The sequence below is a fragment of the Bos taurus genome, chromosome 3 (genome assembly GCF_002263795.3).
Source record: "Bos taurus isolate L1 Dominette 01449 registration number 42190680 breed Hereford chromosome 3, ARS-UCD2.0, whole genome shotgun sequence".
NCBI classification, from domain to species: domain Eukaryota; kingdom Metazoa; phylum Chordata; class Mammalia; order Artiodactyla; family Bovidae; genus Bos; species Bos taurus.
In genome coordinates this window covers 79,625,627-79,650,567 of record NC_037330.1, presented here as the reverse complement: position 1 = coordinate 79,650,567, position 24,941 = coordinate 79,625,627, and positions in this window count along the sequence as shown.

The window sequence follows — 24,941 nt, the reverse complement described above, 5'->3', positions numbered from 1 at the left end:
CACAGTCCAACTCTCACATCCATGCATGACCACAGGAACAACCATAGCCTGGACTAGATGGACCTTTGTTGGCAAAGTAATGTCTCTGCTTTTCAATATGCTATCTAGGTTGGTCATAACTTTTCTTCCAAGGAGCAAGCATCTTTTAAGTGAGTTGTTTATGTTCGCCCAGCATAGATGGGCAGCAGTGGCATAGCCAAGAGCTCAAGGCAGCCCAGATTGCTGTTCGTGACATCTCCTCAACCTGGTGTGCACATACACTGGGAGCCCGTGGAGCAGGCTATCCAGCAAGCCAGCCACCTGACTTTTGTCTTCTGCAGCAGACTAGAGATGCTGCAGCCCAAGCCATGCACAGTTCACTAGGCTTGTGAAGAGGGAGGTCTTTCTAGTTCCCAATTCCAGACGCACCCACAGGGCCCCTTACTTACATGCTTGTTCATCTGCATGCTTGTTCATCAGGCTTGGATTGACTGCACCACTGGAAAGTTACTTCCCATGGTCTTCTGAGGCAAACATCATGTGCTACAGGTCATGTATCACAGTGGTGCTTGTTTCCCTCTGAACTCACTTCCTCTGTGTATGTGCTTCCAACCTCAGCTTGTCTGCAACCCTTTAGGTTGTTTGTACTTTATCAGAGACTAAGAGCAGTGAAACTCAGGGAGCTTCTTCATTACTTTCTTCAATAAGGTATGAATCACCCTTCCAAGTTTTTCCTTCCTTCATTATTCTCCCTCAATCCTAAAATATCCTTCTTAGTTCTCTTTCCAACATACTTACTCATACACAATAGCTGAATAGTTCTTTATGTTAATATGTGCCTGTTTAAATTACTGTGTAGTTTTTGGTTTCTCACTGAAATGTACCCATACAGAGGTCTTCAAAGGACAGTAAAAGCCTAAAGAAAGGAATTGAGAACTCTCCCCCACCATTATTTTAGAACTCAAACATTCAAACCTGACTCACGGGTTATTGGCTTTAAATATTCCTTTGTCTTCCAAACAACTAAGGTAGAAACATATTGATTACTACAATTTACTTACTTTTTGCAAGATAATATACATAAAAATGAGCAATAAATAAATAAGGCCCTTTAATCTTATTATATACAAATTATGATTATATTTCTTTAACACACTTCAGGGTTATTTTGTATTTATATTTAAGACAGGCATAATAATTAGATATGTTTCTTAATATCTTAATAGTAAGTGAATAGCAAGACAAGAGCTTGAAAATGGCATCCCACTTGATAGTTTGTTTTATTTCTGTTTTGACAGAATTAATGACATTTCTGATTAGCCAAGGTTGCTGAACTGCAGTCATGTTTAAGGAATCCCTAACAGTTTAACCTGATTTGACTTTGACTAGAAGGAAATGGCAACCCACTCTAGTATTCTTGCCTGGAGAATCCCATGGACAGAGGAGCCTGGTGGGCTACAGTTCACGGGGTTGCAAAGAGTTGGACACGACTGAGTGACTTCACTTCACTTTAATGTAGCATAAAGTACAACATGAGGTCACAAAGAGTTGGACATGACTTAGCTATTGAACAACAACAAAAGTACAAAAGAGCTAAACAGCTTGTTGGGTTTTTAAAGACCACCTTTAGGATGTTTAAAGTAGAATGTTTTATTTACTATAGTTATACTCTGTGACTCCCTTTTATGTCAACTGTTTTGTTGACCTATGCTGTAATCCATCAAAAAAAAAAAAAAAAAAGCCCCCAGACACTGAGAAAGAGATGCAAACAAGCAAGGCAATATGTAAGCTCCATTTATTGAAAAGTCCATGCAATGAAGATGACTGAAAGCACAGAACAGTCTAACATGGGGCATGTGCCACGTGTCAAGCACTGTGTTAGCTCTTATAGGAAAAGCTCATATCTCACAGAATCCTGAAAATCTCATTTATTGTACAAATATTTCTGAATTTCCATTTTGTACAAGCCACTACTATTCTAGGTTCAGAAGATATAGCAGTGAACAAAATAGTTCTTGATGCTATACTGGATGCTTCTTGGTGAAGTGTGGCAAAGTCAACTAGCTGTCTACCAAAGACTCAACTCCTATTCTAGAAGGCAGAGGAATGTTGAGGAGTGGTTACTCAGACAGAGAATGTCTTACAGTTCTCCCTCCCACTTCAACCAGGAGGGTTCATGTGACTGAGTTTTGCCAACAGAATGTGGGTATAAATATTGTGTGCTTCTTCCAGGCCTAAGCCATAAAAAACCTTCCATATATCCTCCAAGTGCTTTCTCTTTCCCAAGTGACTGACTAGATGTTGTAGTCCAGAACAACCATTAAAGACTACAAAGGCTTCAATGACTGGATTCTTAAATAAATAATTGGTAACAAGGCATTATCTGATGCAATGTTATCTGACATATTTTATAATGTTCATCTGAGACTTCTATGGAATTAGAGAGGTAAGGTTGAAAGCAGGAAGACCAAGCAGAAGGATATTGCAATTGTTAAAGTAAAAAATGATGGTGACTTAGTCCAGGAGGTAGTGGCTAAAGTACTGGTAGAAGTGATGTGTTTTATTCCTGAATCTGACCTATAAAACCCTTACATTAATTCTACTTGCTATTCCCCCTCAGTCAGATCTTTTGAAGGTACACTTGACTACGACTACCCTCATTTTATAGACAAAGGTATATAAAAGCTGCTCTGGTGGCTCAGATGGTAAAAAATCTGCCTGCAGTGCAGGAGACCCAGGTTCAATGTCTTCAAAGCTAGGTGGCTCAATGGTAAAGAATCTGCCTGCAATGATGGATTGGGTTTGAGAAACAAGAGACAAAGATTTGATCCCTGGGTTGAGAAGATCCCCTGGACTAGGAAATGGCAACCCAACCCAGTATTCTTGCTTGGTGGACAGGAGAGTCTGGCGGATTACAGTCCAGGGGGTCTCAAACAGCCAGACACGACTGAGCATGCACGCACAGAGATAGATGGTTACCCAGTTGATTAAAGTGGGACTTGAACATAGGCCAGACTGCACAGCCTGGGTATGGCCGATGATCCTTGAGTGAATCACTGCGAACATTTTAAAAGCAGCAGTTAAGTTTTGGCAAGAAAATGTCTGTTATTTCATTGTCAAATTGGGAACACTGCAGTGAGTTTACACTGCATTTACACTGTTTATACTCGGAGCATGACCTTGCTACTTTTCAGCTTCTGGATCCATCTATAAAGGCTGGCCAGAGGAACACTTGATTCTGATGTGATTAAATCCCTTAAAGCAGAGACTGCCATGAAGAAAGTAACACAAATCTTTAGTTGAGCATAGTTCCGGAATAGGCAACCATTACACTTAATAATGTACGAGAAGAAATATCGATAATGTACAGAGCAAATGGGCTACTTTTTCAAAGGTTTAGAGGCCATTCTGGAAAGATAAAATCACACTGAAAAGTTGTAATTCAGCTCTTTGAGAGATGTACGTTGATCAAGGAATCTTTTGGTGTCTCATACTTGAGAGTCCTTATATTTATGTAGCAAATTAAAACTTGGTTCTTTGCAGTTTACTGGTTTTATTATGTGGATTTTCTCTCTTTAGCTGTGAAAAATAATGTGAAGAAGGCTGGAGGGTATTCCTCCATAGAAGAGGAAATGAAATTAAAGAGAAGTTACATATCTCGTCTAAAGAGACCAAATAGAAACGGTACTCATGTCTGTAAATTTCTATCCCTGAATTCTCTCCTCTGTACCACACTGCCTCTCAAATACCACAACCTGAGAATCAGCCTGGCTTTCTTCCTTATGTGGCAAACCAACTCTGATTGCCAGAATCATCCCACAGTAAAAGACTTATTATTGTAGAGGAAAACCTACATTATGCTGCTGCTGAGTCACTTCAGTCATGTCCGACTCTGTGCGACCCTATAGACGGCAGCCCACCAGGATGCCCCGTTCCTGGCCATTTCCTTCTCCAATGCATGAAAGTAAAAGGTGAAAGTGAAGTTGCTCAGTCATGTCTGACCCTCAGTGATCCCATGGACTGCAGCCTTCCAGGCTCCTCCATCCATGGGATTTTCCAGGCAAGAATACTAGAGTGGGGTGCCATTGCCTTCTCCAACCTACATTATAAACCTCAGAAAATATGAAGAAAGCCCTGTGACTTAAAGAAGTGTTTCACCTTTTTATCAGTTTATTATTCATACTCAGAGACTATGATCTATACACGGTGTGAATCACATTCTGTGAGGTTTTCTGTCTTATTAATTTTATACTCAGTCACCTTTACCTTTTTCACTGCATACAATAATGTTCACTGCTGCACACCCAAAATTATTTTGTCATTGTGCTGTGAAATCTCACCCCTTTGAAAACATGGTTGTTTTTCAGTCACCAACTGAAGTGAAAGTCGCTCAGTGTGTCTGACTCTTTGCGACTGCATGGGCTATACAGTCCATTGAATTCTCCAGGTCAGAATACTGGGTATTCTTTCCCAGTGGGTACCCTTTCCCTTCTCCAGGGGATCTTCCCAACCCAGGGACTGAACCCAGATCTTCTGCATTGCAGGAGGAGTCTTTACCAGCTGAGCCACAAGGGAAGCCCTTTTCAGTTGTTAAGTTGTGTCCAACTCTTTTCTCAAACTCATGTCCATTTAGTTGGTGATGCCATCCAACCATCTCATTCTCTGCTGCCCCCTTCTCCTTCTGCCTTCTATCTTTCCCAAAATCAGGGTCTTTCCCAGTGAGTTGACTCTTCGCATCAGGAGGCCAAACTATTGGAGCTTCAGCATCAGTCTTTTCAATGAATATTCAGGAAATTCAGTTTTCCTTTAAGAATGACTGCTTTGATCTCTTTGCAGTCCAAAGGACTCTCAAGAGACTTCTCCAGCACCACAATTCAAAAGCATCAATTCTTTGGCACACACCCTTCTTGATGATCCAGCTCTCATATCCATACATGACTATTGGAAAAACCATAGCTTTGACTATATGGACCTTTGTTGGCAAAGTGATAGCTGTTTGGCAAAGTGTTGGCAACTTTGCTGTTGGCAAAGTGATTTGCTTTTTCATAGCTGTCTAGGTTTGTCATGGGTTTTCTTCTAATAAGCAAGTGTCTTAAAATTTTGTGGCTGCAGTCACTGTCCACAGTGATTTTGGAGCCCAAGAAAATAAAAATTATCACTGTTTCCACTCCTCCCCTCTCCTGCATTTGCCATGAAATGATGGGACCAGATGCATGATCTTCATTTTTTGAATGCTGAATTTTAAGCCAGCTTTTTCACTCTCCTCTTTCACCTTCATCAAGAGGCTCTTTAGTCTCTCTTTGCTTTCTGCCATTAGGGTGGTATCATCTGCATATATGAGACTGTTGACATTTCTCCCAGCAAGCTTAATTCCAGCTTGTGCTTCAACGAGCCTGGCATTTTGTATGATGTACTCTGCATGTGGGGGCTTCCCAGGCGCGGCTAGTGGTAAAGAACACATATGCCAATGCAGGAGACATAAGAGATGCGGGTTTGATCCCTCGGTTGGGAATATCCCCTGGAGGAGGAAATGGCAACCCACTCTAGTACACTTGCTTAGAGAATCCTATGGACAGAGAAGCCTGGCGGGCTATAGTCCTTAGGGTTGCAAAGAGTCAGACGTGACTGAAGCAACTTAGCAGGCATACACACATTCTACATACAAGTTAAATAAGCAGGGTGACAGAGTACACCCTTAAACGTACTCCTTTCTCAATTTTGAACCAATCCATTGTCCATGTCTAGAGACATTAATATATTACTGTTAAAAACTCTGAAGAAGATTTGATAGTATACATATAAATCATATAGGCATTTATTAGGAATTAATTGCTCTCATATACCAAGAATGTTCAATAAACAGCTAATGAAAAATTAAAGAGTATCTTAGCAGAGATGAATTATCAGAAAAGTGGGGATCTTACTGTGTGATTGGTCTGTTATGAAAGCATAGTGAGCAGTTTACTTCCTTATAAGATCTGACTCCAAGGGAATAAGAGACATTAAACATTTATTTATTGAAAATAACAATTCTTACAAATAAATCCTGAAAGGAATCATAATCTTCTTGCTTTTTCCACTGACAAACCTGATACAACACAAAGAATTAACCCCAAACTTATCAATGTCTTTTCTTAGGAGCAGAGGTTAAAACTACAAGTCTTGTTTTCTAAACTCACCAGTCATCATTTTAACTTTCTTTTATTGGCCTATTGGCTTTCTAAGCTTCCAGAGATTTTTTGAGATTAATTTTTAAGGATCTAATACTTAAATATAATACATAATTTACTGTGTAGTCATTGTTTCAATCATTTACAAGTGGCTGTTTGCAACAGGAAACTACATAAGAACATCAGAATCACTCAAAGAAGCCTTGCAAAACACACCTTTCTTTCATTTTCTTCTCTACTATGCTCTCTCCCTACTCCTGAAGACCATTTCTGAAGTCACTTCTTATAAATATCTTTGGAATAAATTAGTGGAAACACTGCTAGATCTTTCCCTCATAAGCCTTTTTGATTGCATAATCACCAAGAGAGCAAAAGTTTTCACTGACTAGGAACAAGAGTCACAAGTCGCCCAAGCACAGCAAAACACAGACTATAAACTAGGGCAATAAAGTATGAGAAGTAAATTACATTTTAAAATTCTTTTTATGTTAATAGTCTCTAAACTATTACTGACAATAGTTACAAGGAATTTAAAATGTATTACCTCTGCACATTTATGCTCCCAATGGTTTAGTATAATATGAGCTTAATTTTACAGAATTTTTCCAATTCATTCCTCCAAGATACTATAACTTTGCAGAACAACTAAGAAATAGGTAAGTGCTTACCCAACATACTCTAGATGTTCATCATTAAGCTCTGAAGACCTGCACCTGGAGAACTGAGCCCCCTGTACTTAAAAATTAACTGGGTGAAAGGAAAAGTAAGTGTAAGTGCCTTAGAGACAGCTTAGGCGTTTTCTAGTAGAAAGGCCTTGAATTAGGTGTGGGTCAGGAAAAGTTAAGGAGGCAGGTTCAGAATATGTGAAAAGGGTGAAGAGGAAACAGAAAGAACTAGTGTCTGATGTTGAATATCCCTGAGTCTGCTTATGAAATTTCATGTTCCTAAGTTTTAAATGTCTGAAAAGCCCTGCCCTCTCTGTGGTCTTCCTCTCACAGGTGATTGATTCTCATTTTGCTGTATTATTACTGCATGTGTTGAACACTGCAACTGCCCCACTCATAGCTCCTTGTCTAAGAAACACTCTCTACTCACTGCCATTGCTGTCCCCTGGCTATAGCTAATGAGACCAAGAGAAGAAGAGGGATCTAAAAGAATCCATCCACAGCCTAGCCAAACTCTCTGATGTCTAGTGAAAGTATGGGCAAGGGATTTGGGATAGAAATCTAGTTTTGGGAGAGAGAGAGCAAAGATGGAAAATTATTAAAACTCAAAGGTTGAGTCTAGATCAAGAAAAGACTTGAATACTTGTTAATTCCATACAAAGTAAAAGAAGGGGATTTACAACAGAAAATGGGCAATCAGAAAAACTATCTAAAATACAGAAACAGGCAAAGAGATTACTGGGCATTCCTTCAGGGTGCTGCTGCTATGGCTTTTTATTGACTAGGGTATTTTATTACTCAGCAGGAACAGAAGTTAGGTTGTAGGTTTTTGTATGGTATAGAGGCAAATAATTTCCACCAGGGGAACAGATACAGCAAAGTTTACAATCTGTTACCCTGGAAGACATTAACCACTCTTGTATCTAAGCCAGCTATCTTACCCTAGAATTTTTGATTCAATTCCCCATGTACATATTGCTCTTCAAATGTTCTTTGGGCCAGTTTCAATATCTTTAATATTATTCTCATTAATTAATGAATTAAATAACAAAACCTAACATACTTTTGCTTTGTATTTTTATGAAATCGTGATTTTTTTATCTTTTGAGAATTAGACTTTAACAATTTTGGAGTTCAACCACCAAGGTGTCCAATAAAACTCAACTGGCAAAAACAAGTGAATTGTGTTGATAGAGGTGTACACTTTATGGGCTACTAAGCCCACATATATCTCTTCTTGGCTCCCAGGGTGAATTCCCAGTGACTTTGCTGACTCTGTCCCCTGTCATGACTCTGTCATTTTTTCCTATCTAGTTTTGTCCCCTTAATATCCTCCCCTCACAGCTCCACTTTGAAATGATCTTTTCTCCACTGCCTGAAGGATGACAGAATCCACTTTGTCATTTTTGTTTATTAGTGATCTCAAATTAATTAAAAATTTCATGCTAACAGGAAAGAAAAACAGTTGCTTGAGACATAAACCAGTGAGGTTTTGTATTTTTATGTTGACATTTGACCTGTGACTGAATTGTTAAACAAGCTTAAAATTCTCTGTTTCTGCATGCCTGTGATCAGAAAAGTAACTTTCTTAACTGTAGAATGTGTTAATAAACTAGATAATTGTCTCTCAAAATATAGGACCTTTGTTTGGATTCATTTGCTGAGATAGAAAAGTGCTTTATGGACTAAAATATCAGATTCACAAATGAGAAACTGAATTTCTAATGATTATAAGTGTGTTAGAAAGTGAAGAAGAACTAAAGAGACTCTTGATGAAAGTGAAAGAGGAGAGTGAAAAAGTTGGCTTAAAGCTCATTAAAGTTTTCATTCAGAAAACTAAGATCATGGCATCTGGTCCCATCACTTCATGGGAAATAGTTGGGGAAACAGTGGAAACAGTGGCTGACTTTATTTTGGGGGCTCCAAAATCACTGCAGATGGTGACTGCAGCCATGAAAGTAAAAGACGCTTACTCCTTGGAAGGAAAGTTATGACCAACCTAGATAGCATATTCAAAAGCAGAGACATTACTTTGCCAACAAAGGTCCGTCTAGTCAAGACTATGGTTTTTCCAGTGGTCATGTATGGATGTGAAAGTTGGACTCTAAAGAAAGCTGAGCACTGAAGAATTGATGCTTTTGAACTGTGGTGTTGGAGAAGACTCTTGAGAGTCCCTTGGACTGATTATGATGGATATTTGAACAAATTAGATTAGTTGAGTGATTTTGGTTTTAAAAAGTAATAACAGTTTTTGGTCTTTTCCTTAAATGAATCATTACATAATATGAAGAAAGCATACTTTAAAAAACTTAAAGATTTGTTTTCTCATGAAAACACTAGTTAAGATAAATACTTTAAACTTCATATATTGGTTTCTTCATCAAGTAAGTTAACATTACTCCTATATACTGCTTAAGAATATGACAGGAAAATTTGCTTTCAACTGAATTAAATGATAATTCCAACAAACATTTTTATAACAGTAACCATATTTTATAGCATATAAACTTAAAATTAATTTCCAAGATTTTCAGGTAATAAATATTTGTATTAATTTCAGTTTGAGTTATTTTTGAATGATCCTTGAGTAGTTGGCAATTTATATTTAAAGTGGATTATGAAACATTGATTACTGAGCATAAACATAAGTTTATAAACTTTTGCTTGTTTTACTCTATGGGGAGGATATATATTTTGTAATTAAATTAATGAACATATTGATTTTTGCTTCTGTAATAAAACTGAAATAGATGAAAAAAGAGAAATTTCTCCCTGTAATTTATTGAATTACATGTATTCATGAGATTTGCTGGTTGACTAGAAGGCTTGTGAATGATAGATTGTTATGAATTACCTACCTTTTAGTTTTCTCTGTAAAACAGGAGTTACTGTTTAATTAAATGTTAAAATCAATATGGGTGGTTCAGACTGTCTTTGAAAAAATACAACTGGGTATATTATTTTGTTTATCAAGGAAAAAGTAGAGTACTTTTTTTCTAAAGTAAAAGCCCATCCTGATCTAGAACATGAAAAAACATAGCAAAAGACAAAACTTGAAGGATTAGACAAATGTAGTTTTGAAAGGGTTGAATTTACTTGTTTTGGTTTATAACAGTCTATAAAGGACCAATTAAATGAGTTAAATCTGGAAAATTTTATACAATTTTCATGGGCACATTCAATAAGCTAATAAGGAAAAAAGTGCTTATGAAACCTTTATTACTAAATATATGCATATACACATATATTCTACTCTCTCTTTCAGGGCCTTGTTTTAGAACTAGGCCAACAGTGGGCAAACTTCTAGAGACACTGATATAGGCCCACAACCCAGCCCGGTACCTGGACCTTCACCAGGTGAACAAATAGGTTATTAGAGATGTCCCTGAAGGCCTGGAGCCTGGACAGTCAGTCCTCTCCCACTTTGCCTCCTGACGTTTCCTCAGAGCAAAGTCACTCCTCCATCACAACCATATTTGAGGCCAGCACTGAAGTGACTAGGTCTTTGGGCTCAGCTAGTCCATCCTCTCAGCCTCTGATTGTAGAAGGGGCTACACTGCAGAAGAACAGGCCCTGGTCCCTCCTGCTCCAGATAGTGGGGCCTAGTGGGGAGACCTGCGCTTGAAATTCAGAACTGACCATTGACCTGAGTCAGTGCTCACTTCCCGTTCCTTAATAGCACAGCTGCCCAAGAGATGTTCTTTGCTAGGACAGATGGCCCCTGTGAGATGAGGGGACAGTAAGGGCAGCCTTTAGAGGCAAATCATCCTTTAGCTCACCCAGTTATGCACTGGGATAAGATTTAGAGGGGTGGGAAGGTTTTTAAGGATTAGGATGGATCTTTCCTAATTGTCAAACTACCACACAACTGCACTCATCTCACACGCTAGTAAAGTAATGCTCAAAATTCTCCAAGCCAGGCTTCAGCAATATATGAACCATGAACTTCCAGATGTTCAAGCTGGTTTTAGAAAAGGCAGAGGAACCAGAGATCAAATTGCCAACATCCACTGGATGATTGAAAAAGCAAGAGGGTTTCAGAAAAACATCTATTTCTGCTTTATTGACTATGCCAAAGCCTTTAACTGTGTGGACCACAATAAACTGTGGAAAATTCTGAGAGAGACGGGAATACCAGACCACCTGACCTGCCTTCTGAGAAATCTGTATGGAGGTCAGGAAGCAACAGTTAGAACTGGACATGGAACAACAGACTGGTTCCAAATAGGAAAACAAGCACGTCAAGGCTATATATCGTCACCCTGCTTATTTAACTTACATGCAGAGTACATCATGAGAAATGCTGGACTGGAGGAAGCACAAGCTGGAATCAAGATTGCCGGGAGAAATATCAATAACCTCAGATATGCAGATGACACAACCCTTATGGCAGAAAGTGAAGAAGAACTAAAGAGCCTCTTGATGAAAGTGAAAGAGGAGAGTGAAAAAGTTGGCCTAAAACTCAACATTCAGAAAACTAAGATCATGGGATCTGGTCCCATCACTTCATGGCAAATAGATGGGGAAACAGTGGAAACAGTGGCTGACTTTATTTTTGGGGGCTCCAAAATCACTGCAGATGATGACTGCAGCCATGAAATTACAAGATACTTACTTCTTGGAAAGAAAGTTGTGACTAACCTAGACAGCATATTAAAAAGCAGAGACATTACTTTGCCAACAAAGGTCCGTCTAGTCAAAGCTATGGTTTTTCCAGTAGTCACGTATGGATGTGAGAGTTGGACTGTAAAGAAAGCTGAGCACAGAAGAATTGATGCTTTTGAACTGTGGTATTGTAGTCCCTTGAGAGTCCCTTGGACTACAAGGATATCCAACCAGTCCATCCTAAAGGAGATCTGTCCTGGGTGTTCACTGGAAGGACTGATGTTTTGGAGGCTGAAACTCCAAAACTTTGTTTACCTGATGCGAATAGCTGACTCATTGGCAACCCACTCCAGTATTCTTGCCTGGAGAATCCCATGGATGGAGGAGCCTGGTGGGCTACAGTCCACGGGGTCGCAAAGAGCCGGACACGACTGAGTGACTTCACTTTCACTTTCTTTCATGCTGGCAAAGATTGAGGGCAGGAGGAGAAAGGGATGACAGAGGATGAGATGGTTGGATGGCATCACTGACTCAATGGACATGAGTTTGAGTGAACTCTGGGAGTTGGTGATGGACAGGGAGGCCTGGTGTGCTGTGGTCTATGGGGTCGTGAAGAGTCGGACACAACTAAACAAATGAACTGAACTGAACTGAACTTCCTAAATGTTATTACTTGTAAATAAAGTCTATTTTACTCCTTTAGGAGAAAATACTACTAAACACAAAACTAGAATTTCACTATCTCTGTAATATAATACTTGATGTTAGAGCTTTACTATTCAGATACTCTCCCCAAATAGCAGAAACTTCGTATCTCAACAGAATAAACTGTGCCTTTAGTCAACATTATCATATCCTTGTTTTGCTGGGTTTTTTTTCTCTTTTTTAAAAAGCCTTATCGATTTTACTTTATTCATTATTTTTTGGCAGTACTGAGTGTTGCTGTGTGCAGGCTTTCTCTAGTGGCAGGGAGTGGAGAGTACTCTGTAGTTGTGGTATGTGGGCTTAGTACAGACTCTAGGGCATGGGGGCTTCAGTAGTTGTGGTGTGTGGGCTTAGTTGCCTTGTGGTGTGTGAGATCTTAGTTCCTGGACCAAGGATCAGACCCATGTCCCCTGCATTGGCAGGCAGATCCTTAACCACTGGATCACCAGGGGAGTCTCTACTGCTGCTGTTTTTAAAGAACAAAATTTCCTCACTTGTAAAAGAGCTAAGTTTTCATAATGTGCTTATTTGACTACATAGGAAACCAAGTGTTATTTTTCAGGGATCCAAGATTTAAATTTTATAATTGATGTAAAACCTTATATTTGTTTCAGGAGCACAATATAATGACTTACTGTTTATATGGTCAGTAAAGTGTTAGCCACTCAGTCATGTTCAACTCTTTATGACCCCATGGACTATAGCCTATGGGGTTACAGTCTCCTTTGTCCATGGAATTCTCCAGACAAGAACATTGGAGTGGGTAGCCATTTCCTTCTCCAGGGGATCTTCCTGACTCAGGGACTGAACCCCATATATATTGTGAAATACTCACCATAATAAATTGAATTAACATCTGTCACTGAATACAGTTACAAATGTTTTTCCTTGTGATGAGAATTTTTTTACTCTTAGCAGCTTTCAAATATGATAGAGTATTATTAATTATAGTCACTGTACAGTCCATGATATCCCCTTGACTTATTTATTTTATAACTAGGAGTTTGTACTTTTTGACCACTTTCACCCATTTTAACCACCTCTAATTTGTCTTAATCAAACAACCACATCTCCATAGATTTTTCCTTTTCAAAACTAGATTCTAATTAAAAAAAAAAAAACAGAAAAGAATCTTAGGATATTTTTCACACCTGAAATTATGTTTGAATTTTCTCAAAAGTCCCTGGAAATTTGCAGAAGTTTGTTACTGTGCCTTATAAAAATAGGAAAGCTAAAAATATGTTTGTTTGGTTTGTCTCATGTTTCTTGTTTAGATTAATACTATTGCAATTGTTGACTGGGAAGAATTAGAAAAGATGACTAATCTTTCCCGGGTTAAGTATGTACAGAAAGAATGCTATTCACAGGGATAGTTCACAAAATTTACAGTTTGTGGGAAGGCTCTGGAGATTTTTCAATGGTTTCATAATCTATAATATGCTCTTATCCTAAAGGAAAATATCAACTAACTTCCTGGGAGATAGTATTGTACTCACAATAGAAAGTTGTACTTTCCTCCATTCTGATATTATTGGCCTTGGGATTAAAATAATCGCAACCACTCAGTCTCATTCTCAAATAGGTTTTTGCATCCCTCTGATACTGGCTTAAAGATCCTGCTGCACAAGCATCAGTATAAAATTTTTATCTTCAACATATATAGACAGTCTCAGAGTCTTGTAGAAGGGATTGTTTCAGGTACATGGAACAACTGATGCTTTGAAAAATAAAATGTAGGGTAAAGGACTCCTAGTCGACTTCAGTTAAACAGTTTTCAGACTGCACCAGTGTACTGAGTCAGCATCTTCAGGACTTTTTTTCCAGTTCCAAAAGCTGACTACTGACACAAGATCGAGATCCATAACAGGACTGAAGAAGGAAATTTAATTGTAGTCTGTTTGGATTACTGTTGACATTACTTTTAATATACTATTTTTTAATGACTATATGAGGAAGTTCTTTTTCTCTCAATTTAAGCAATTGCTAACCCATTTACTGGGTTTCCCTGGTGGCTCAGTGGTAAAGAATCTGCCTGCAAATACAGGAGATACAGGAGATGAGAGTTCAGTTTCTGGGTTGGGAAGATCCCCTGGAGGAGGGCATGGCAACCCACTCCAGTATTCTTGCCTGGGAAAATCTGGTGGACAGAGGAACCTGGTAGGCTATGGTACCTGGGGTTACAGAGTCAGACATAACTGAAGTGACTGAGCGTACACAACCCATTTAGTAGACTACAATTTTACAGACTGAAATGAAACATTAAAAAATAGTATTTAATTCTCACTAATCCCTTATACTTTAGCAACAAATCTTTTTTGAGTCTTATTTTTCATAGCAATAAAGTTTATATAATCAATAAGATCTTATCCTCTTTTCCACCAGTATATGATTGAACAAATCAATTATGCAACCAAGACTGCACCTGGAGAACCATATTTGACAGTTCAGTTCAGTCACTCAGTCGTGTCTGACTCTTTACGACTCCATGGACCACAGAATGCCAGGCCTCCCTGTCCATCACCAACTCCTGGAGTTTACCCAAACTCATGTCCATTGAGTCGATGATGCTATCAAACCATCTCATCCTCTGTCTTCCCCTTCTCCTCCTGCCCTCAATCTTTCCCAGCATCAGGGTCTTTTCAAATGAGTCAGCTCTTCACATCAGGTGGCCAAAGTATTGGAGTTTCAGCCTCAATATCAGTCCTTCCAATGAACACCCAGGACTGATCTCCTTTAGGATGGACTGGTTGGGTATCCTTGCAGTCCAAGCAACTCTCAAGAGTCTTCTCCAACCAGTTCAAAAGCATCAATTCTTCTGTGCTCAGCTTTCTTTAGAGTCCAACTCTCACATCCATACATGACTAATGGAAAAACCATAGCCTTGACTAGATGGACTTTTGTTGGCAAAGTAATGTCTCTGCTTTTTAATAAGTTGTCAAGTTTGGTCATAACTTTCTTTCCAAGGAGCAAGCATCTTTCAATTTCATAGCTGCAATCACCATCTGCAGTGATTTTGGAGCCACTGTTTCCACTGTTTCCCCATCTATTTGCTATGGAGTGATAGGACCGGATGCTATGATCTTCGTTTTCTGAATGTTGAGCTTTAAGCCAACTTTTTCACTCTCCTCTTTCACTTTCATCAAGAGGCTCTTTAGTTCTTCTTCACTTTCTGCCATAAGCGTGGTGTAAATCCCATTTAATCAAGTATTACAGGCTGGCTGATAAAGAACAAGGATCAATCTTATATGAGAGGCCAATGTGTATATATAGCCCTAAGAAAACTGGTTTGCTACATGGATTTGAGAATTCTGGCCTCATGGGTGACAAAAGGGCACTTCTTGGTAGACTACTCTTTAGCAAATTTTGAAGGCCTCAAAAAGAGATGCCACCCAAATTTATAGGCACTGTAGATAAAATCTGGTGAATAGAGAGAGTATCCTGGTATTCTTTTTAAGTCTCAGGATAGAGGGCAAATAATAGAAACTTCTAAAAATTCAATACAAGCTTCCTTATGAAAATCCCCAGACAGAAGTCAATGATTTTGCATTGGCAGCTGTTCAGTTGTGTGCAGCTCTAGATTGGCAGAATAAACCATGGAGGTCAATGCTTATTAACATTCCTGTTGGATCTATGTAACTAATCAGTCTGAATTTCATGAGACTATCTACTTTGTGATCATGAATGTTATTTTGAGATTACTTATAATCCTCAAGGGGAGACTGTCAGAAAAAATCATCTAAAAATTGGAAATAATGATTATTTTATGTATAAAAATAATGAGCGTGGTGCTGGGCTTGACCATATCTTGAGCAAGCTGTCTTATAGTTTGGTAGGAACAGAGATTAATTTATAGACTTTTTCCCCCTATACTTTACTAACTGAATTAAATGATATATTTGACACATGCTCATTTAATGTTTGAGAATACAAATTTTTCTAACCTCTTGAAAACTATAGTTTAACACTGATAGTGATAAAAGTTCTAGGACAGGTCTTTGGTATTGCAATATATTATATTGCTAAATGGAATGAGACTCTACTATGATCTTAAGAGGCACTTGGCTAACTGTTTAAGGATACAACTTGTCAAGAATATCAATAATAGTAAGAATCTTTTTCAAAGAGTATTGTGGGATAGTTGATAGTCTTTGCATATATTACATATTATTCTCACCACAGCCTACATAGAAAGTATTTTCCCTCTTTCACTGACCAAAAAAAAAAAAAAAAATTGAGCATGTGGGTTAGTATTTTTTCAGTATCATAGGTTTAACCTTCTGGCTGTGGAAGCTACCTTACTGCTTCTTGTTCTAGGTCACTGCTGTAGACTGAATTTTGTCTCCCCAAATTCATATGTCAAAGCTGTAACCCCAAAGATGATGGCATTTGAGGTGAACCTTTGGGAGAACTTAGGTTTAGATGAAGTCATGAGAATGAGGACTGCATTATGTCACTAGTGAGGGAACATCAGAGAGCTTGCTCCTTTCCCTCTTGCTCTCCCTCCATTTCCCTCACACATGGTGGAAAAGCCACGTGAGGACATTTGTATCAGTAAGGAGAGTTCTCACCAGACACCAACACCACTGCAACTTGATCTCAAACTTCCAGTCTCCAGAACTATGAGGAATAAATGTTTAAGTCACTCAGTCCATGGTATTTTGTTGACACCCCAAGCTGATAGTCACCATACAGATACAGACAACTAGGGCCCAATGACCAGAAAAACGGGTTAGCTTTTGCTATGTCTTAACTTGGAAGAACTTGGACCTTAACTATAAGCTGCTACACAGACAAATTATAGCTATGCTTCCTCTAGAAAAGTTAGCAGAAGCCAGATGCTTGACCCAAAGTCCCTTGGCAGATTCTATTTTGGATTAGGCAGAAGCCAAGTGTGACACTTGATAGTCATTGGCAGTTCTCAGCGCTCATTCTGTTTGACACTTACTCTGCATTGTTCATGGCACATGGGAGCATTCAATATGTGTTATTTGTTTGATGAATGTTGACTGAATGAACACAGAGCGAAGTCTTCTTTTCTAATATCAGCCATTAAATAGGCTGATAATATATATTTTCATTTTTTATTTTTTGAAGGTTTACTTTTCAGTGCTACCATTAGAAATGAGGATGTTTTCTGCCCTTTCCTGCCTACATAGTTAACATGATGATATGTAATTGAGCTCTCTGGGGCTAAATATGCTACATTCAAATTGATTTTTTCATACTACTGCTTCTCATTTGTAGGATTAATAGTGCTTTTGTCCAGACTAAAAATAACTATCCAAAATCATTTGGCAAACAGGCATTACTATAAATTCTCATGAAAATGCAAAGAATATGCAAGTTTTCATAAATGTCAGATCATTGGTTAATACATCCTGTTCAGAATTCTCCATATTCTTAAATAATGACTTATTGCTATATAGAAAATGGGAGGATTGGGTTCATTTAATTATGGCTAAGTAAATTGATTCTGTTCACTCGTCTGGAAATAAGTGAACGACTCAATTCACGCCAAACGCTTTTCAATTTTTTTCTCACTTAATTTTCCAATAGTCCTCTGGAGTATATATTATTATCATACATATTACAAATGATCACATACTATAGATATCCAAACTCTCCACAAAATCCTGGCAAATTCTACTACCAGAAGGCTACTGTAAATCTCCATATAGAGAAGACTGACAACTTAAGTGACATTGCTATTGTTTTGGTTCTTGTAGATGAAATGAGTGGACTTACAAATATCAAGTATCATATTGTAATTAGTGCCTTAGAAACCAGGAGGAACTGAAGTATATTTATGAGATAGGTAGTAGAAGGAGACTTGAAGATTGAATTGCCTTGAATCGTGTTTTCATTGTAAAATAGGTCATTGTCTGTTTATACTCACTCTCCCAAAGAACGGGTTGTAGAGGCGAAAACAGAGCAAGTCTGCAGTTTTCCAGAACACAGTATGTTTGATTCTGTTCTTCCAATACTCACAGTGACTTTCAGTTTTTGCTGTGTGATTCTCTATGAGATAAGCCAGAGATCCTCCTCTGGTTGACCTGATCAGAGGATGATTCTTATTTTCTGCTTAAGAGCCAAGGTTTGAGAACAGAAGGCTTGAATTTGTACATTCTTCAAGTTCATTAAGTAGCTAGGTTTACACCTTCATGATTTTGAAGTTCATGCTTCTGGCAATCTTGGCCTGAAGTCTAATATAAAAGAATTGTTAAACAGGACATGAATAAATATATCATTTCTTTAGACATTGTCATCCCTTTTGATACTTGAATATATGATTAATTAATAACAAAGGAAGATTATGCACCTGAAATAACCTGTGAATCATGCCTGCTAACATGATTATACCCTGCATGTGGAAATTAGCTTGAACTTTTTATAGAAAGAAAGTACTTGTGGTATTATTATTTTTATGTGGCACATCACATTTTTTCCCAACTTTAAAGAGAAGATGGCAGATAAACATAATTCACATTATATCTAATGATTTTAAAATTTATTTTACTTAATATAGACAAAAATTATCATGATTTTCAAATCAAACAGTATTAAAAATTCACTGAAAAGCTTGTTATCATCTCCCAGATTTAACTACCGCAGCTTGTTGAGTGTCCTTTCAGAGATTTTTAAAATGCATATTCAATTCAGACAAATATATATTCTTAATTTTAGCCCTTTGTTATCTAAAGGTAACCTAGTGCTTTTCTAACTTAATGATGTACCTTGGAAAAATTTCCATATCATTACACTTCCTCTTATGCTTTATATCTGCATAGTAATATACCATTGTACGACTGTGTCTCTGTTTAAAATAAATAAGAAAACCAAACAACAACAAAAAATCACTTTTGAGTTGTTTTCAGCATGTTATTTCAAATAATGTCACCACAAATAAATTTCCATATATACTATTTTATGAGTCAGTTTTAACAACTGTCAGTATATTTACTCAATATGTTCGGTATACTTAGTAACTGACATATATTAAAAAAATGAGATTTGTGAGTCAGACTGTACATGCATTTTTGATGTTAATTTCTGTGGCTAAATTAATTGCCTGCCAGAGTTTAATCTATTTATGCTCCCACCACTAATGATTGAAAGGCTACCAAATTCAAATAGTTTATACTAGTTTGTCCTTTACTGATGGTGTTTGTTTAATGTTATTTTTCCCTTTTCTCTTTCTTTTTACCATACAGAACTTTTTCTGAGTCAAACTTCAATGTACTTTGAATGACTTTTGAATTTGAGTTTTGCCCAAATTTTCCTCTAAAACTTTTCTTCTTAGTTTATTTTTAGATAAATAAATATTTAGATAAATAAATATTTAGTGATTTTAGAATCAGTTTTCTGGTTCAAAAAAAAAACAACAAACACCCAAAAAACCAGCTTGAGAGAAATTACTTTAAATTTTTTAATTAATTAATGATTTATTTAATTATTATTGTAATTCAGGATGTTGAATCTACCTATTTAAAACCATGAAATGTCTTTACATGTATTCATACTTTCTTCTGTGCCCTTCAGCAATCTACCAAAATTTTCTATCTATAGATCTTATATATTTCCTGCCTAATGTATTTTTCGATTTTTCAGCGTTTTTGTTGCTAATATAAATGAGATATTTTATTCATCATTTTATCACAGTTCAGTTCAGTCCCTCAGTTGTGACCGACTCTTCATGACCCCATGGAATGCAGCATGCCAGGCCTCCCTGTCCATCACCAGCTCCTGGAATCTGCTCAAACTCTTCTCCATTGAGTCGGTGATGCCATCCAACCATCTCATCCTGTGTCATCCCCTTTCTCCTCTTGCCTTCAATCTTTCCCAGAATCAGGGTCTTTTCAAAAGAGTCAGCTCTTTGCATCAGGTGGCCAAAGTACTGGAGTTTCAGCTTCAGCATCAGTCCTTCCAACAAACACTTAGGACTGATCTCCTTTAGGATGGACTGGTTGGATCTCCTTGCAATCCAGGGGACTCTCAAGAGTCCTCTTCAGTTCAAAAGCATCAATTTGTGCTCAGCTTTCTTTAGAGTCTAACTCTCACATCCATACATGACTACTGGAAAAATCATAGCTTTGACGAGACGGACCTTTGTTGGCAAAGTAATGTCTCTGCTTTTTAATATGCTGTCAAGGCTGGTCATAACTTTCTGGTCATAACTTTCCTTCCAAGAAGTAAGCATCTTTTAATTTCATGGCTGCAGTCATCATCTTCAGTGATTTTGGAGCCCCCCAAAATAAAGTCAGCCACTGTTTCCCCATCTATTTGTCATGAAGTGATGGGACCAGATGCCATGATTTTAGTTTTCTGAATGTTGAGCTTTAAGCCAACTTTTTCACTCTCCACTTTCACTTTCATAAAAAAGGCTCTTTAGTTCTTCTTCACTTTCTGCCATAAGGGTTGTGTCATCTGCATATCTGAGGTTATTGATATTTCTCCCGGCAATCTTGATTCCAGCTTGTGCTTCCTCCAGCCCAGTGTTTCTCATGATGTACTCTGCATGTAAGTTAAATAAGCAGGGTGACAATATACAGACTTGACGTGCTTGTTTTCCTATTTGGAACCAGTCTGTTGTTCCATGTCCAGTTCTAACTGTTGCTTCCTGACCTGCATACAGATTTCTCAGGAGACAGGTCAGGTGGTCTGGTATTCCCATCTCTTTCAGAATTTTCCATAGTTTATTGTGATCCACACGGTCAAAGGCTTTGGCACAGCCAATAAAGCAGAAATAGATGTTTTTCTGAAACTCTCTTGCTTTATCTATGATCCAGCATATGTTGGCTATTTGATCTCTGGTTCCTCTGCCTTTTCTAAAACCATCTTGAACCCTGGTTGTTATTTGTATATGTAAAAATTACTTTTATTTATATTGATATACTGTTTATTATTTGTAATAGTTTTCAACTCATTTGGGTTTTCCAGATACACTTTTATATTTCCTACATTATGATGGTTTTATAGCCTTAATTTATGAAAAATGGCCATGGATGAAGCCATAAAGAAAATTTCAATAAAATCTGAAAATATAGAATTATGGACACCATTCTATGATTGCAATGAAACTAGAAATCAATATAAAAATCAGAAAAAAGCCTCTCCAACTGGAAATTATAAGCAAAAAATTCTCTTATATACTTCTGAACAAAAATTGAAGGATTTTTATGAAATAATGCTAAAACACTACTTATCAGAATTCTGTGACACAGCATTAACTTAATTAGCTAAGTAAGCACCAACTCAAAAATATAAAAAGAATATTACATAAAAGGAAGCCAAACATAATAAAAGAACTAAGTTATTTAGAAAAAGAAATAAAGGTGCTAGGAAAGGAAAATGATCTGAATTAATACATAATTCCAATAGTTGGGTTTTTTATTGTAAAAATAAGATATCTAAAAATATTGTTAATCAAGAAAAAGAGATGTAAACTACTGTGTATACAATAGATAAGCAACAAGGATATATTGTACAGTACAGGAATATGCAGCCTGGAAAAGACTCTGATGCTGGGAGGGATTGGGGGCAGGAGGAGAAGGGGATGACAGAGGATGAGATGGCTGGATGGCATCACTGACTCGATGGACGTGAGTCTGAGAGATCTCCGGGAGTTGGTGATGGACAGGGAGGCCTGGTGTGCTGTGATTCATGGGGTCGCAAAGAGTTGGACACACTGAGCGACTGATCTAATCTGATCTGATCTGATTTTGCAATAATTTTAGAGCACAATCTGTAAGTGTACTGAATCACTGTGTTGTAAACTTGAAATTAATATAATGTTGTAAATCAATTACACTTCATTTTAAAAAGAAGAAAAAAGATATAAAAACTAAAAATTAGAAATGATAAAGGGGTAAGACATAGAAAAAGAGAATGTTAATATAATCCTAATGATTGTTCTAATCTACTATGATGGGTCCCCATAATTTTTTTTATGTTTGCACCCTTTAAGAGAACATTTTAATTTAAGTTCTTCCTAGTGAGAGAAATTAAATTCTAAGGAATAATATGTCTTGGCTTAACTATCATAAACCAAATTTCTTTATTGCATGTTGTTTACTTTCAACATGTAGATTCATTTTTTAAATTTCTTGAAAGTTCTTTCATAATTTTGTTTGAAAGTATTTGCTCTGTCACATTGCTAAGATTTTCTTCTTTAGAGACACTGTTTATAGGTGTGTTGACTCTGCATTATATTTCTTCAATCACTGTCATTTTTATGAAATACTTTAGAAATATATATCTAATTATTTTCATTTAATTTTGGCCACTCTCTTATATCTGTCTTCCCTGTTTCTTAGTTATCTACAGTGCTAATTTCTTTCTGTGTTTCCTCCAATTTGTGCTGTATTCATTTTTGCGACAGTTTGTTTCTCTTTTCTTCTTCATACCTAATTTATATCAACTCATTTCAAGTCTCATCTCTCTTCTATGTTTCTTCATTTGTGTTTTGTTATCATTCACAATAGATCATGTTGCTTTTTTAACATAATAGTAAATATATTTCATTAAGGGAGGCAATATAACTTAAGAGTTATAAGCTATAACTTAAATAAGAGTACAGACACTGGAGAAAGAATGAGCAGATTTCAACACTGGCTTCTCCTCTGTGATTAAGCAAATTATTTAATTTTGTGTACTTTAGTTCCTTTCATATATATATATTAATAATAGGAATGACAATGATGTCTAATTCACAGGGTGTTTCTTTGAGATTCTGCTGAGTTCATATCTGTAAAGTGGTTAGAATATTGCCTGGCAACAGTAAACACTATTCGAACTATGATCTATTGTGTTGTGTTTTTGTTCATTTTCATTGGCCTTTTGGCAACTTTTCCCCCCACCTCTTGGTAAGTTTTGATGTTTTTTTAAAATTATTATCTTTGTATCCTTTTTGTGCCAGTTTCTTCTTTATCATTTCTCACTACTAAATGAATTATATATTTTTCTGGTCAGTCCTTGTAGCAAGTTCCTGACATGGAGGATTCAAGGTAGCTTTCCTATTCTCTCAATCAAAAAGTTCTTGCTTTCTGTGGTAGACTGTTATATTAAAGACTTCCAATAATAACACCATTCCATACCGATACCCTCCCATGTTGACTCTAGTCTTAGCTATATAACTTGCTTTAGCCAATGAGACATTAGCAAACATGACATGCAGAATTCTGAAAGGGTGTGAACATTGGGGCCTGCCTTATCTCTTGCTGCTGGGAACTCTTTCACCTCCATGTGGAAAATCCTGAGCTAGCTTTCTGGAAAGAGGCTCCAGGTATCCAAACCTTTCCTCTGTGTGTGTGTGTGTGTGTGTGTGTGTGTGTGTGTGTGTGATGGATTATTACTCAGCCATAAAAAGGAACACATTTGAGTCAGTGCTAATCAGGTGAATGAACCAAGAGCCTACTATATAGAGTGAAGTGAGTCAGAAAAAGAAAAACAAATATTGTATGTTAATGCATATATATGGAATCTAGAAAGATGGTATTGATGAACCTATTTACAGGGCAACAGTGGAGATGGGAGATGCAGACATAGAGAACACTTATGGACACAGGCGGGGCGGGGGGTGAGGAAAGAGAGGGTGGGACAAAGGCAGAGAGTAACACGGGAGCATATGCACTACCATGCGTAAAACGATAACCAATGGGAACTTGGTGTATAACTCAGGGAACTCAAACCCGGGCTCTGTAACAATTAGAGGAGTGGGAAGGGGTGGGAGGTAGGAGGAAGGTTAAAGAGGGAGGGGACACATGTATGTATACCTACGGCTAACTCATGTTGAAGGATGGCAGAGGCCAATGCAATATTGTGAAGCAATTTTCCTTCAATTAAAAATAAGTTTAAAAAAAACCCAACAGACTGCTTCTAGTAATTATAGGTCTTCTGTAAACATACCGTCTTTGAATATCTGAAGTAAATCTGGCTCAGGAGACCTTTTGCTAACGGTTCTGTGCTCCCCAGTTCTTGCAAACAAGGAACAAGGCTTCTACATCTCACAGTAATTACCTCATCTTTAAGGATTATAGTTTTGCTGACCCTGAGACCTGCTACAGGGTTCCCTGGAAATCCTCTGTGCCTCTTATCCGCTCCATGTATGCCTTTTCTGCCTTACATATTCTGCTTTTGCTCTGGTTCTTGAGTGACAACTGCTTTTGTGTGTTATACTAACTACCCGCCCCCCTCCCCAAACTTCCAGGAAATACACCTTTTCTGATGTTTTCTGATATTCCTACTGCTGGTTTCCTCTCACTCTCCTTGGGCCTTTTCCATGTGACTTCTGCTCAAACTCAGCTGGCTTTTAGCAATCTTTACAAGTACTTTGGAGTTTGTGAGTAAAATCTGTATGTTTGCTGAAAATGGCATTTAACATTTTTTCCCATTCTTTCTGTTAGTTTATATAATTTCTAAGGAGAAGTGGGAAAGATGTTTAAATGGATGACATCATCTTCATACTAGAGTCCATTTAGTTCTTTTTTTGCAACAATAACCCTTTGGACATATGTTTCTGAAGATGATATAATAACCTTGTGTGCTTTAGTAATCCTTAAGATTTTTCAAGGTTCTAACATTCAGAGAGGGGGAGCTTGTCACTCAAACTGGTTCTTTTCTTCCTAGATTTAGTCACAATTTAGTTTCCCATCCCACACTATTCGGGCAACAGTCTCTTTATATTTTATGAGTCTGACTAATTAATCGTCACTGAGTTCAGGAAAAAGATTATACTGTCATCATTTTACAGAGACTGTGTCAGAACTATGACTGCATTGTAGGATTTATTGACTTCCCTCCAAATGCTCATTGCTTCCAT